We start from the raw sequence: 13,052 nt of genomic DNA on the forward strand, positions 1-13,052 counted from the left end.
TAAAGTTACATGCAATTTTGTAGAATTGACTATAGTGATAATTGTATCAATTTATCAAGAAGACATACTGACTATAGTAATCATTTCACTATATACAGTTAACTCTTGAACAACATAAGTTTGAACTGTGCAGTCCACTTACACACAGATTTTTTTCAATAAATATAGTACCTAGATTTTCATTTTATAGATCTTTAAATTAATTAAATGTGGGGAAAAGTTTGTGCTCAATTAGAGATCACAATATTGTGGAATCAAAAGAACTAGGATTTGAGTCCTGATTCTATCCAAACTGTTTCATCTTCCTGCCCTTGGATGAGTCATTTATCAGTTCCTTTGTTTTTGAAGCAAGATATGCAATACTTGGATTTCTGACTGCCTGGGGTTGGTGTTCCCAGCCCCCAAAACTGTTCAAGTGTCACCTGTATATGTTTATCAAATCATCATGTTGTACAACTTGAACATGTACAATTTTTATTAAAAAATTTATCTAGAACAAAAGAAGACAAACAATACTAAGTATATGCACACCTAATAACAAGGGTGTAAAAATAACAAAACAAAAACTAATAAAACTGAAAGTAGAAATAGATTATAATCTATGAATACAGTTAGAAATCTTAATTCCTCAGTAATTGGTAGAATAAGTAGACAAACCAGTTTAATTGATGTTTATAGAACACACCACCCAACTAGAGCAGAATAAACATTTTCAAGTGCACATAAAACATTCATCTAGATCATATTCTGGGCCATAACATAGGTCTCAATAAATTCAAGAAGATTGAAACCATACAAAGTATATTCTTTCACTGTAGCAGAATCAAACCAGAATTAATAACAGAAAGTTAGCTGGGAAATCCCCAAATATTGGGAAATTAAAACCACACAGTTAAAAATACACCATGGGTCAAAAACGAAGTCACAAGGGAAATTAGAAAATATTTTGAGCTGAAATGAAAATGAAAATACAACATAACGAAATTTGCGGAATGCTGCTAAAACAATGCTTAGAGGGAAATTTATAGCATTAAATGATTATATGAGTAAAAAGTTCCAAAATCAATTATCTAAACTTCCACCTGCAAGAAAAATAAAAGCAAATTAAACTTGAAGTAAACCTAAGAAAGAAATAATAAAAATGTGTGGAAACCAATAAAATTTAAGTTGGACAAATAATTAGAGGAAAGGTTATGAAACCAATAGCTGGTTCTCTGAGCACATCAATAAAATTGATAAGCCTGATGTATATTTAGGTTGACCAACTCATCCTTGGTTTGCCTGGGACTTTCCCAGTGTTAGTGCTGAACATTCCACATTTCAGGATCCCATCAGGCTTGGGTACAACTGGCACAGCTGATCACTTTACTGTACCCAGATTGATCAGGAAGTAGAAAAAAGACACAAATTAATATATCAAGAATGAGAGATATTTTGAGCTGTATAATTGTTGGGAGACTTACCTGGCCTTTTCAGAATGATCAGCAGCACCCCTAGTCGCTACCCACTAGATGCCAGCAGTATCCTACATTTATGACCAACAATGATGTCTCCAGTCATTCCTACATGTTCCCTGGGTGGGCCAAATGGCCCTCACTTGATGCCCACCGGTCTGATACATATGGGTTAACTGATTAGCAACAGTAGTATCAAGGTAATTCAATGGGAAAAAAATACGCTATTGAATAAATGGTGCTAGAACAATCATATCCTTATAGAAAGAAATGAACCTTCCAATGTATAAAAAATTGACTTTAAATGGGTCATCTACCTAAACATAAGACCTAAACTGTAAATCCATCTGTAAGAAAACATAGGAGAAAATCTTTGTGACCCTGGGTGAGCCAAAGCTTTTTTGGACAAAGCACAGACAATACAAAAATAATAATAAATTGGGCATCAAAAAAAAAAGTCTGCTCTTCAAAGAAATTGCTAAGAAAATGAAAAACAAGCTACAGCCTGAGAAAAATACCTGCAAAACATAAGTCTAATAAATAACTTGTATTGGAATATATAAAGAACTCTTAAAATGCAATAAAAGAAAAACAACCCAGTGAAATTTGGAAAAAAGATGTCAACAATCACCTTACCAAAGTAGATAGGTAAATGGCAAATGAAAGCCCATGTAAAGATTCTCAACATCATTAGTCATCAGGGAAATTCAAATTAAAACCAAAATGAAGTACAGCTATATAGATACACATCAAAATGGCTAATTTTTTTAGACAAAATAAACTAAAAATATCTGACAATACCAAGTGTTGACAGGTTTGTAGAGCGGCTGGAACTCTCATAAAATGCTGATAGGTATACAAAATAGTACAGCCTCTTTGGAAAACATTTGGCAGTTTCCTGTGAAGTTAAATGCCACTTACCATACAACCCAGCACTTCCACTCCTAGTTATCCTTTCAAGAGAAATGAAAACATATTCACACAAAGACTTATATTTAAGTATTTATGACAGCTTTATCATAATTGCCAAAAAATGGAAACAACCTAAATGTCCACCACTGGTGAGTGAATAAACAGATTGTGGTAGATCCAAACAATGGAATACTACTTAGTAATAGAAAGAAACAAGCTACTGATACCTACAGTGGCACAGATGAATCTCAAAAGCATTTTGTTGAATATAAAAGTCTAACACAGAAGACTACATCCGATGTATTCATCCATATAAATGCTAGACTTACATGAATTCTAGATTTCTGTCATTATGGTGACAGAAATCAGGTCAGCGTTGCCAGGGGCTAAGGGTGGAGGAGAGAGTTGATTGCAAAGGGGTATGGGGCAACTTTTGGGGATGATGGAACCATTGGGGATTATGTGATTGTGTACAGCTAGGTACAACTAGGCTCCACAAGGTGACTACAGGAATCAAGGTCCTTGTGCTTAGAGGGGCAGAACAGATGGCAGCTGTGGCAGTGGCAGGAACAGCAGCTGTAACGACCCTTCATTGAGGGCTTACACTGCCTAGAACAGTGATAAGCCCTTTAGATGCATTATCCCATTCAATCTTCAGAATAACCATTTGGGGTGAATACTATTGCTTCCCATTTTTACACATGAGGGAACTAAGCCCCAGAGTGTTTAAGTGGCATGTCCAAAATCACTCCACTGGTCAGCAGGTGTGGCTGATCCCCAAGTGTGAGCTCTAAATTATGGACTTATCTTGCCTCCTGCATGGAATGCTGTTTTAATGCTTAATTCTATGTGATTGAGCTGCATAATGATATAATACCAATATTTTTTATCCCAACATGACCTTTTGCAATATAAGCTTATATGGTTATGACACACAAATGGTTAGAGTATTTCAGCCTAAATCGAGATTCCTTGAATTAATCCTCCCCTGGCCAACAAGGAAAAGACACTTCCAATCTTCCTATGTGTTGCAGGCTGTATTCTCTGGAAGCAGCTGCTAAGACAGAAATTCAGGTGCAAATTCTGTGATACCTGTAAAAGGAAGAGAGAGAAAGCAGGATTGGTTGAAGGGACCAGTCAAACCACAGTGTAGACCCAACAAAGTCCTGGCAAACCCGGTGGGGCGCCCTGGGGTGAGCGTTGCCCAGCAGAGTGGCCCACATTGGACAAGAATGGTCATGCCTTTCTCTCCCCACCTCACTCAGTCACTGGCTGAGGGTTGCCCCAGGGAGCACGTGACCTTGAGCAAGGCCACTCTCTGCAGCAGAAGCAGACCAAAGCTGCGGATCACTCAAGGTTGCCTGCTGACTGTATCCTGAGGCAGGGGAGCATCCTTGGAGTGGGCACCTGGGCGTGCACCTCTTAGTCCATGGCCTGGTGCTGCCCTCAGAATGCTTCCCCATGGCACCACAGTGTCACTGAGTTACCCCAAGTCCTCCCAAAAGTTTCTCTATTTAAAATCATTTAACATTATTTCAATGGACATATGGATACTTGAAAAAAGTAAATAAAGTCCAGGAAGTGTTGCCTTAACAAGCTTGACTGAATGATTTTAAACCAAAAACCATCTAACATAATATCAATGTTTTACTTGTAACTAGGTGCTTCTTTTAGCACTATCATTCATTTATTCATTTAAAGTGTATGGTACACTTTTATGCACCAGGCACTCTCCTGACTATTGAAGATATGAAAACATAAACAACATGGTAAGATTAAATAAATAATGGAAAAGACGAGCTTCTTATCCTCCATGAGCCTAAAATTTACCATGTGAGGACAACAGGGAATCAAGTAACAGTAGAACAGTGTGCTGCCTGCTTTATGGAGAGCCGGTAGAGAGGGGTTTTCAACATCTGAGCTACGCCCTGAAGATGAATCATTGGAGTTGGATGGTTGGGCGGAAGGACATCCCTGGTGAAACCGGGAACATAGCAAAGTCAGAAGTGTGAGTAGTCCAGTGACGATTGTGTAGCATAGGATTGACAGAATAAGGGGAAGGAAGCCTCAAAGGCTGGCTGGGATGGACTGAGAGCAGCCCTTAACACCATGCCAAGGAGGCCTGAGGAATCACATGGAAGCTTAGGACAGACCAAGGCAAATCCATCCTTATGACTGGATGACTCAGTGCATGTGTCTTTCCAGATGGACAGGGTCCTCGGAATAATCCTACCTAAGGAAACAAGAGACCTGTATGCAGAAAATTATAAGACACTGATGAAAGAAATTAAAGATGATACAAACAGATGGAGAGATATACCATGTTCTTGGATTGGAAGAATCAACATTGTGAAAATGACTCTACTTCCCAAAGCAATTTATAGATTCAATGCAATCCCTATCAAACTACCACTGGCATTTTTCACAGAACTAGAACAAAAAATTTCACAATTTGTATGGAAACACAAAAGACCCCGAATAGCCAAAGCAATCTTGAGAACAAAAAATGGAGCTGGAGGAATCAGGCTGCCTGACTTCAGACTATACTACAAAGCTACAGTAATCAAGACAGTATGGTACTGGCACAAAAACAGAAAGATAGATCAATGGAATAGGATAGAAAGCCCAGAGATAAACCCATGCACATATGGTCACCTTATCTTTGATAAAGGTGGCAGGAATATACAGTGGAGAAAGGACAGCCTCTTCAATAAGTGGTGCTGGGAAAATTGGACAGGTACATGTAAAAGTATGAGATTAGATCACTCCCTAACACCATACACAAAAATAAGCTCAAAATGGATTAAAGACCTAAATGTAAGGCCAGAAACTATCAAACTCTTAGAGGAAAACATAGGCAGAACACTCTATGACATAAATCACAGCAAGATCCTTCTTGACCCATCTCCTAGAGTAATGGAGATAAAAACAAAAATAAACAAATGGGACCTAATGAAACTTCAAAGCTTTTGCACAGCAAAGGAAACCATAAACAAGACCAAAAGACAGCCCTCAGAATGGGAGAAAATATTTGCAAATGAATCAACTGACAAAGGATTAATCTCTAAAATTTACAGGCAGCTCATGCAGCTCAATAACAAAAAAATAAACAACCCAATCCAAAAATGGGCAGAAGACCTAAATAGACATTTCTCCAAAGAAGATATACAGACTGCCAACAAACACATGAAAGAATGCTCAACATCATTAATCATTAGAGAAATGCAAATCAAAACTACAATGAGATATCATCTCACACCAGTCAGAATGGCCATCATCAAAAAATCTAGAAACAATAAATGCTGGAGAGGGTGTGGAGAAAAGGGAACACTCTTGCACTGCTGGTGGGAATGTGAATTGGTTCAGCCACTATGGAGAACAGTATGGAGGTTCCTTAAAAAACTACAAATAGAACTACCATATGACCCAGCAATCCCACTACTAGGTATATACCCTGAGGAAACCAGAATTCAGAAAGAGTCATGTACCAAAATGTTCATTGCAGCTCTATTTACAATAGCCCGGAGATGGAAACAACCTAAGTGCCCGTCGTCGGATGAATGGATAAAGAAGATGTGGCACATATATACAATGGAATATTACTCAGCCATAAAAAGAAACGAAATTGAGCTATTTGTAATGAGGTGGATAGATCTAGAGTCTGTCATACAGAGTGAAGTAAGTCAGAAAGAGAAGGACAAATACCGTATGCTAACACATATATATGGAATTTAAGAAAAAAAAATGTTATGAAGAACCTAGGGGTAAAACAGGAATAAAGACAGAGACCTACTGGAGAACAGACTTGAGGATATGGGGAGGGGGAAGGGTGAGGTGTGTTAGGGCGAGAGAGAGACATGGACATATATATACTAACAAACGTAAGGTAGATAGCCAGTGGGAAGCAGCCGCATGGCACAGGGAAACCGGCTCGGTTCTTTGTGGCTGTCTGGAGGGGTGGGATAGGGAGGGTGGGAGGGAGGGAGACAAAGAGGGAAGAGATATGGGAACATATATATATGTATAACTGACTCACTCTGTTATAAAGCAGAAACTAACACACCATTGTAAAGCAATTATACCCCAATAAAGATGTTAAAAAAAAAAAGGGGGGGGAAAATATTTATTTATTTATCATCTTTGGCTGCATTGGGTCTTTGTTGCTGCACATGGGGTTTCTCTAGTTGTGGCGAGTGGGGGCTACTCTTCGTTGCAGTGCATGGGCTTCTCATTGTGGTGGCTTCTCTTGTGGAGCACAGGCTCTAGGTGCATGGGCTTCATTAGTTGCAGCACACAGGCTCAGTAGTTGTGGCTCACGGGCTGAGTTGCTCCGTGGCATTTGGGATCTTCCTGGACCAGGGCTCAAACCCATGTCCCCTGCATTGGCAGGCGGATTCTTAACCACTGTGCCACCAGGGAAGCCCTGGACAGGGTCCTTTCTTGTCTTTGCTTAGGGCCTTGTGTCCACACAGGTTTCAGGATTCTTGATTTGCTTTCTTTGCCAACTCATCATATTCTTATTCTCCCATGTCATTTACAACTATAGCTTCTAAAAGCATGCTCTCCCATCCCTTAGGCAAGCAAGTTGGGGAGATCAGGCCACATCAGTAACAGCAAGACCTTGAGCTGCTGTCAGTACCACAACGGAAACACCTTACCCTATGGACAGCAGGTGAGTGCGCCCACACCATGGGCAATTCCTCCTCTTTTGACAAGCGCCAAAAAGAAGGGAAAGCATTGTTGTTTTATGTCTTTGATTTCTCTTGCAGTTTCTGCTCCATCTATGTGGCTACTTTCAACAGGACTAGATACAGGTACTTTATTTTGATACGATCCCTTAGAAATCAAAGAGAAATCTAACAGATTCACTTAACTATCAATTGCTAGAAAAATCCTCTGAATCACACAGCTGATTTACATATGGTAAGTGAAACAGGAATTAGCAAATATTTTCTGAACTTGTAAAATGTTTTTAAGACACTCTGATGAGTCAGTGTTTAATCCTTTCTCCCATAAATAGGACAAAAGATCTTTGCCATGTTTTCTCTTAAGTAAATATATTTTAAAACTGTGCCTCCGCAGTGTTTTAATTTTCTTTTCAGCTGTCACTATGATGGGCATAGCAGCTGGAATGAAGGATAACACATCACACCTCAACTTTGAATTTCCTGCCTTTTGTTTTCTTGAATCATAGCCTTGATGTTGTTTAAATAGTGCTGTGTATATTTAATTTCCTTTTTGTCTTCGCAAAAACCAAACAATTTTTTTAAATCACCCCATCTTTCATGGTGGGTTATAAAAGTGTTCTTGAGCTGAAATTGAACTGGTCTCTTATTTAAACATATAAAGATATATTTAGGCATTTTCATCCACTGTAATTTATTTTAATTGACTGCTTGGGCAGAAATGTATTTGTGCACATTTTATCCATGTCATGTGCTTTGCATTTAAAGATAACACCACTGATAGTGACTGCTAATTGTGTGCACAAATGGTTGGGCACAGAACATGTATCTTCCAAGGTTCATGTACACAAAGTCTGTTCTTTGCTGTTTGCAGACTGTGTCATTTGTGACTCTCCCTCTTCATCTCAGATCCTCCCCAAAGGGGAGTTAGAAGACACTTAGATATTATTTAGCTCAACTACTCAAATGAAGCAGGCACCCACCATTCTCTGGCCTCTGTTTATAACTTTCAGTGATAAGACATTCAGTTCTTCAGAAAGGTAGCCCACTTCATTGTCATTTATCTCTAAGTATTAAAAAATTATTCCTTTTTTTGAGCCATAGTTTCCCTTCCTCTAACTTCCACCTATTTATAGTGTCCTTTAGACCTACACAGAATATATACAGGGAAGTCTTCAAGAGACAATTCTTACATCTCCTCTTTTGGCCTCTCCAAATGAAAATTTCTCATGTTTGTTCTCTACATCTACATTTCTATTCCTGTGAGAACCTAGATTGGTGTGATGGGGGGTGGGGGAGGGAGGTCCAAGAGGGAGGGAATATAGGTATACATATAGCTGATTCACTTCATTGTACAGCAGAAACTAACACAACATTGTAAAGCAATTATACTCCAATAAAAAATAAAAATAAAGAAAGGCAAAAAAAAAAAGAAAGAAAAATTCTCATTTCCTTCAGCTGTTCCTCACTATCTTGACAACTGCCTCTCAACCCACATCAATCTGTCAACTTTTCCCTTTTGATCAGTTCTTTTTTAATGAAGTATAGTTGATTTACTATATCATATTAGTACCTGAATGTACACAGCATAGTGATTCAATATTTTATAGATCAGGAAAACTAGACAGCTACATGTAAAACAATGAAATTAGACTATTTCCTCACACCATACACAAAAGTAAACTCAAACTGAATTAAAGACCTAAACATGAGACCTGAAACCATAAAACTCTTAGAAAAGAACATAGGCAGAACACTCTTTGACACAAATCATAGCAATATATTTTGCTGTCTCCTAAGGCAAAGGAAACAAAAGCAAAAGTAATCAAACAGGACCTAATTAAACTTAAAAGCTTTTGCACAGCAAAGGAAACCATCAACAAAACAAAAAGACAACCCACTAAATGGGAGAAAATATTTGCAAATGACATGACCAGTAAGGGGTTAATATCCAACATATATAAACAGCTCATACAACTCAACATCAAAAAAACAAACAACCCAATTAAAAAATGAATAGAAGAATTGAACAGACATTTTTCCAAAGAAGACATACAAATGGCCAATAAATGGCACATGAGAAGATACTCAACATCACTAATTATTAGAGAAATGCTGATCAAGCCACAATGAGATATCACTTCACATCTGTCAGAATGGCTATCAACAAAAGTCTACAAATAACAAATGCAAGGATGTGGAGAAAAGTGAACACTTGTACACTACTGGTGGAAATGTAAATTGGTGCAGCCACTATGGAAAACAGTATGGAGGCTCCTCGAAAAACTAAAAGTTGAACTTGCATATGATCCAGCAATTCCACTCCTGGGTATATATCTGAAAAAAATGAAAACACTGGGGACTTCCTTTGTGGCACAGTGGTTAAGAATCCACCTTCCAATGCAGGGGACACGGGTTCGAGCCCTGGTCCAGGAAGATCCCATACACCATGGAGCAACTAAGCCTGTGCACCACAACTACTGAGGCCGTGTGCCACAACTACTGAAGCTCGCATGCCTAGAGCCCGTGTTCCACAACAAGAGAAACCACCACAATGAGAAGCCACTCACTGCAATGAAGAATAGCCACAGCTCGCGGCAGTGAAAACCCAACACAGCCAAAAATAAGTAAATAAATAAATAAAATTTAAAAAAAAAGAAAACACTAATTTTAAAAGATACATGCATCCCAACGTTCATAGCAGCATTATTTACAATAGGCAAGATACAGAAGGAACCCAAGTGTCGATCAACAGATGAATGGATAAAGATGAATGGATAATGGATATTATACATATATATAAAATATATATTATATATACTTGTATTTTATACACACACACACACACACACACACACACACACACAATGGAATATTACTCAGCCATAACAAATAATTAAATTCTGCCATTTGCAACAATGTAGATGGACCTGGAGAATATGGGGTCTAGTGAATGAAATAAGTCAGACAGAGAAAGACAAATATTTTATGTTATCACTTATATGTCTCTTGAGTAATTCTTAAAACTCCTCATGTGTCTTGAGGAGTAATACGGATACAAAGGAACATACACGTTCCCCTTTCTTCTTCCTTCCTCTAATACAGCCTTACTAGTGACTTGCCAATTTTGGCAACCAAGTTGCATTCTTGTCTTATAACTAACTTGTACTTCAAAGGTTTTTTTCTTTTCAGAAAAAGCGAAGTCATATCTATTTATCTATTTCATTTAGTATTTGTCCACTATTGGAACTAAAACATAGGACTTTACATTTAAATCTCATCTTGTTTCTTTCTTCCTTTTCATCGTTCCAGAGTTTTTTGTTTCGTTTTGCTTTTTAAGGATTTTAATTTATTTATTTTTTAGCCTCACTGCTTGGCTTGCAGGATCTTAGTTCCCTGGCCAGGGACCAAACTCGTATCCCCCTACCGCTGGCCCCCACTACCCCGCAGTGGAAGTGCACAGTCCCAGCCACTGGACAGCCAGAGAATTCCCATTCTGGAGGTTTGTTTTTTGTTTTTTTTGTGTGTGCCATTTCTATCAATAAACATATTAGTTCTCTCTTCAAGCTTATTTTCAGCTGAAAATCTACCAAACATATCCTTCATTTAAGCCATTGATGAAGACATTTCATAGGATGAGGCTCAATATGGGACTCCTTGACAAGCCATTAAAAACTCCTTCCCATCCCCAAGTTTGTTTCAGTTCATTAATCAACAGCACCCACTTACTGATCCTTCAACCAGCTATCTCTGGCCTAATTTCTGTCTTGTTCAAAAAGATACAATGAAAAACTTTGTTAAATGCCTTACTCAAACTGTGCTATGTTTAAACAGTACCTTCTTGACATACAACTTAATAACCCAATCAAGAGTGGATTAGATGCCCTTCTAAGGCTTCAATAGCAAACTATTCTTATGCTTATAATACCAATTCATGTATTGCATTGCGACCACTTATTTGTGTATTTTTTTGGTCCCAATTAGATTGTACGTTCCTTGCTGGCAAGGACTAACTCTTTTCATTCACCATTATATCCCTAATACTTACTGGTGGAGCCTGGAAGGTAATAGGTATTTGATAGGTACCGGTTAAATTAGTGAATAAATGAAGAGTGGCATAATGGAATACAACAAAAGAATCAATTTGGAGGATATGTTGTTGGAGGTGTCTGTGGGTGAGTGGAGTAGATTTGCACATATGTAGGTTTTATGCACAGGTTTGGAATTTGCAAGAAAGGGTTGGCCTGACAATATAGATTTTAGAGTAACAGGGACAGCAAGGAAAATTAAAACCAAGACCATGAGTGAGGTTGCTTGGGGAGAGAGTTGGATGAGAAGAAAAGGGAAGCAATATGGCATACTGATCAAGAACCTGGGGCTCTAAAGTCAAGCTGCCTGACTACTGGACTGAATGTCAATATTATGACATAGTATGAGTGTGTTTCGTGTTTGGTAATTGCAATCATTGTTGCTTTTGTTGTGGTCATCCATTTACAATGCTTGGTGTCAGTGTATTTATCTCTTGTAAAAATAAAATACAGTGTGTGTGTGTGGGTGTGAAAAAAAAAAAAAGTCAAGCTGCCTGAATATAAGTTCTGCCACTTACTTGGGCAAGAAATAACCTCATGGGCTTCATTTTCCTCATCTGTAAGATGCAATAATAGGTCTTAATTCATATGCTCAATAAGCAGTAAAAGAATTATCAGAGTGGTGGAAGAGGAACTAAGGAAGAAACCAAAACCAAAGGAGAAAGAGTTTCTAGAGGAAAGTGCTCATCAGCAATATCAGGAACAGGGTGACCTAGGTATTGGAAGAAGCTTCTTTCAAGTGGTAGCAGGAGAAGCCAGATTTTAGTAGCTGGAGGAAAGGCTGGGAGGTAAGCAAGTGGAAACAGCAAGTACTGGTATTTCTCACAAAGGTTGACTGTGGAGGGAAGGAGAGAGGACAGAGGCTAGACAGGGCAGGAAGTCAAGGAATTTTTTTTTTACTTGTTTTGTAGAATAGGCTTGACTTGCACATGGTCACAGGCTGGGGAGAAGGCAGCCAGCTGAAAGAAAAAGAATCTGGAATTACAGAAGAGAAAGAGGATAACTAAGCAAGAATAGGACCCAAGCATAGACAGGAAGTAGGAGGGGGCTCAAAAGAAAAAAAGAAGGGCCTCTGTTCCTCACCAGTCTGACTTATTCTTGATGACAAGGGAAGTTTGGAACCTACCTTTGCCCAGTAGATGGTTAATAAATGTTGAGACCATTTCCTAGAGTGGGAAGAAAGAAAGAAAATGGTGTGAACAGATGTTGGTAGATGAGGGGCAGCAAATGATGAGCTCCATATTTTCTGTGACATAAGCAATGATGACATCTTCTGAGAAGGTTAAGTAAGGAACTTGAGGGGAGCAGTTGAGGGGGAATCCAGAGGGAGCAGACCACGATCAGTGTGAAGATAATTGGTGGAAGCAAGACAGGAGCTCATTATTCAAATTTCAACATGCATTCATTGAGCACCTACTATGTGCCAGGTGCTGTTCTAGGTGCTGAAGATAGAGCAGAGAACAAAACAGACATTTTCCCTGCCTTCCCAAAGCTTACATTTTAGCGGAAGAGCAACTTTGATAGGTTAAGTGTTATGAAAGAAGTTAGCAGGGTGATATGCTAAATATCAACTAGGAGGTGGAAGAGAACACTATTTGGATATAGAGTGGTCAGAAAACCATCACTTAAAAAGTAACATTTGAGTTAAATCCTGGAGCTGGGGAAAGGGCAGTGATATTCTGATTAATTGGCTCTCAAAAAAAGAAAAAATAAAAGAAAGCTCTGATTTGTAGTTTTGCTGATTTTCATAGTGTTAATACATCACAGCCAGTTTCCAGATACCAACATGACATCACTGAATGCAGAGCTGGGAAGAAAGGCACATATCTGGCTCTGGCAAGCCTGTAGGAGCCCTTTCCAGTACACCACTAGAAGAATGTTGCAGATGAAAGAACATTTGAAAAGGAACTTCA

This window comes from Lipotes vexillifer, unplaced genomic scaffold, assembly GCF_000442215.2.
Source record: "Lipotes vexillifer unplaced genomic scaffold, Lipotes_vexillifer_v1.1 scaffold998, whole genome shotgun sequence".
NCBI lineage: Eukaryota > Metazoa > Chordata > Mammalia > Artiodactyla > Lipotidae > Lipotes > Lipotes vexillifer.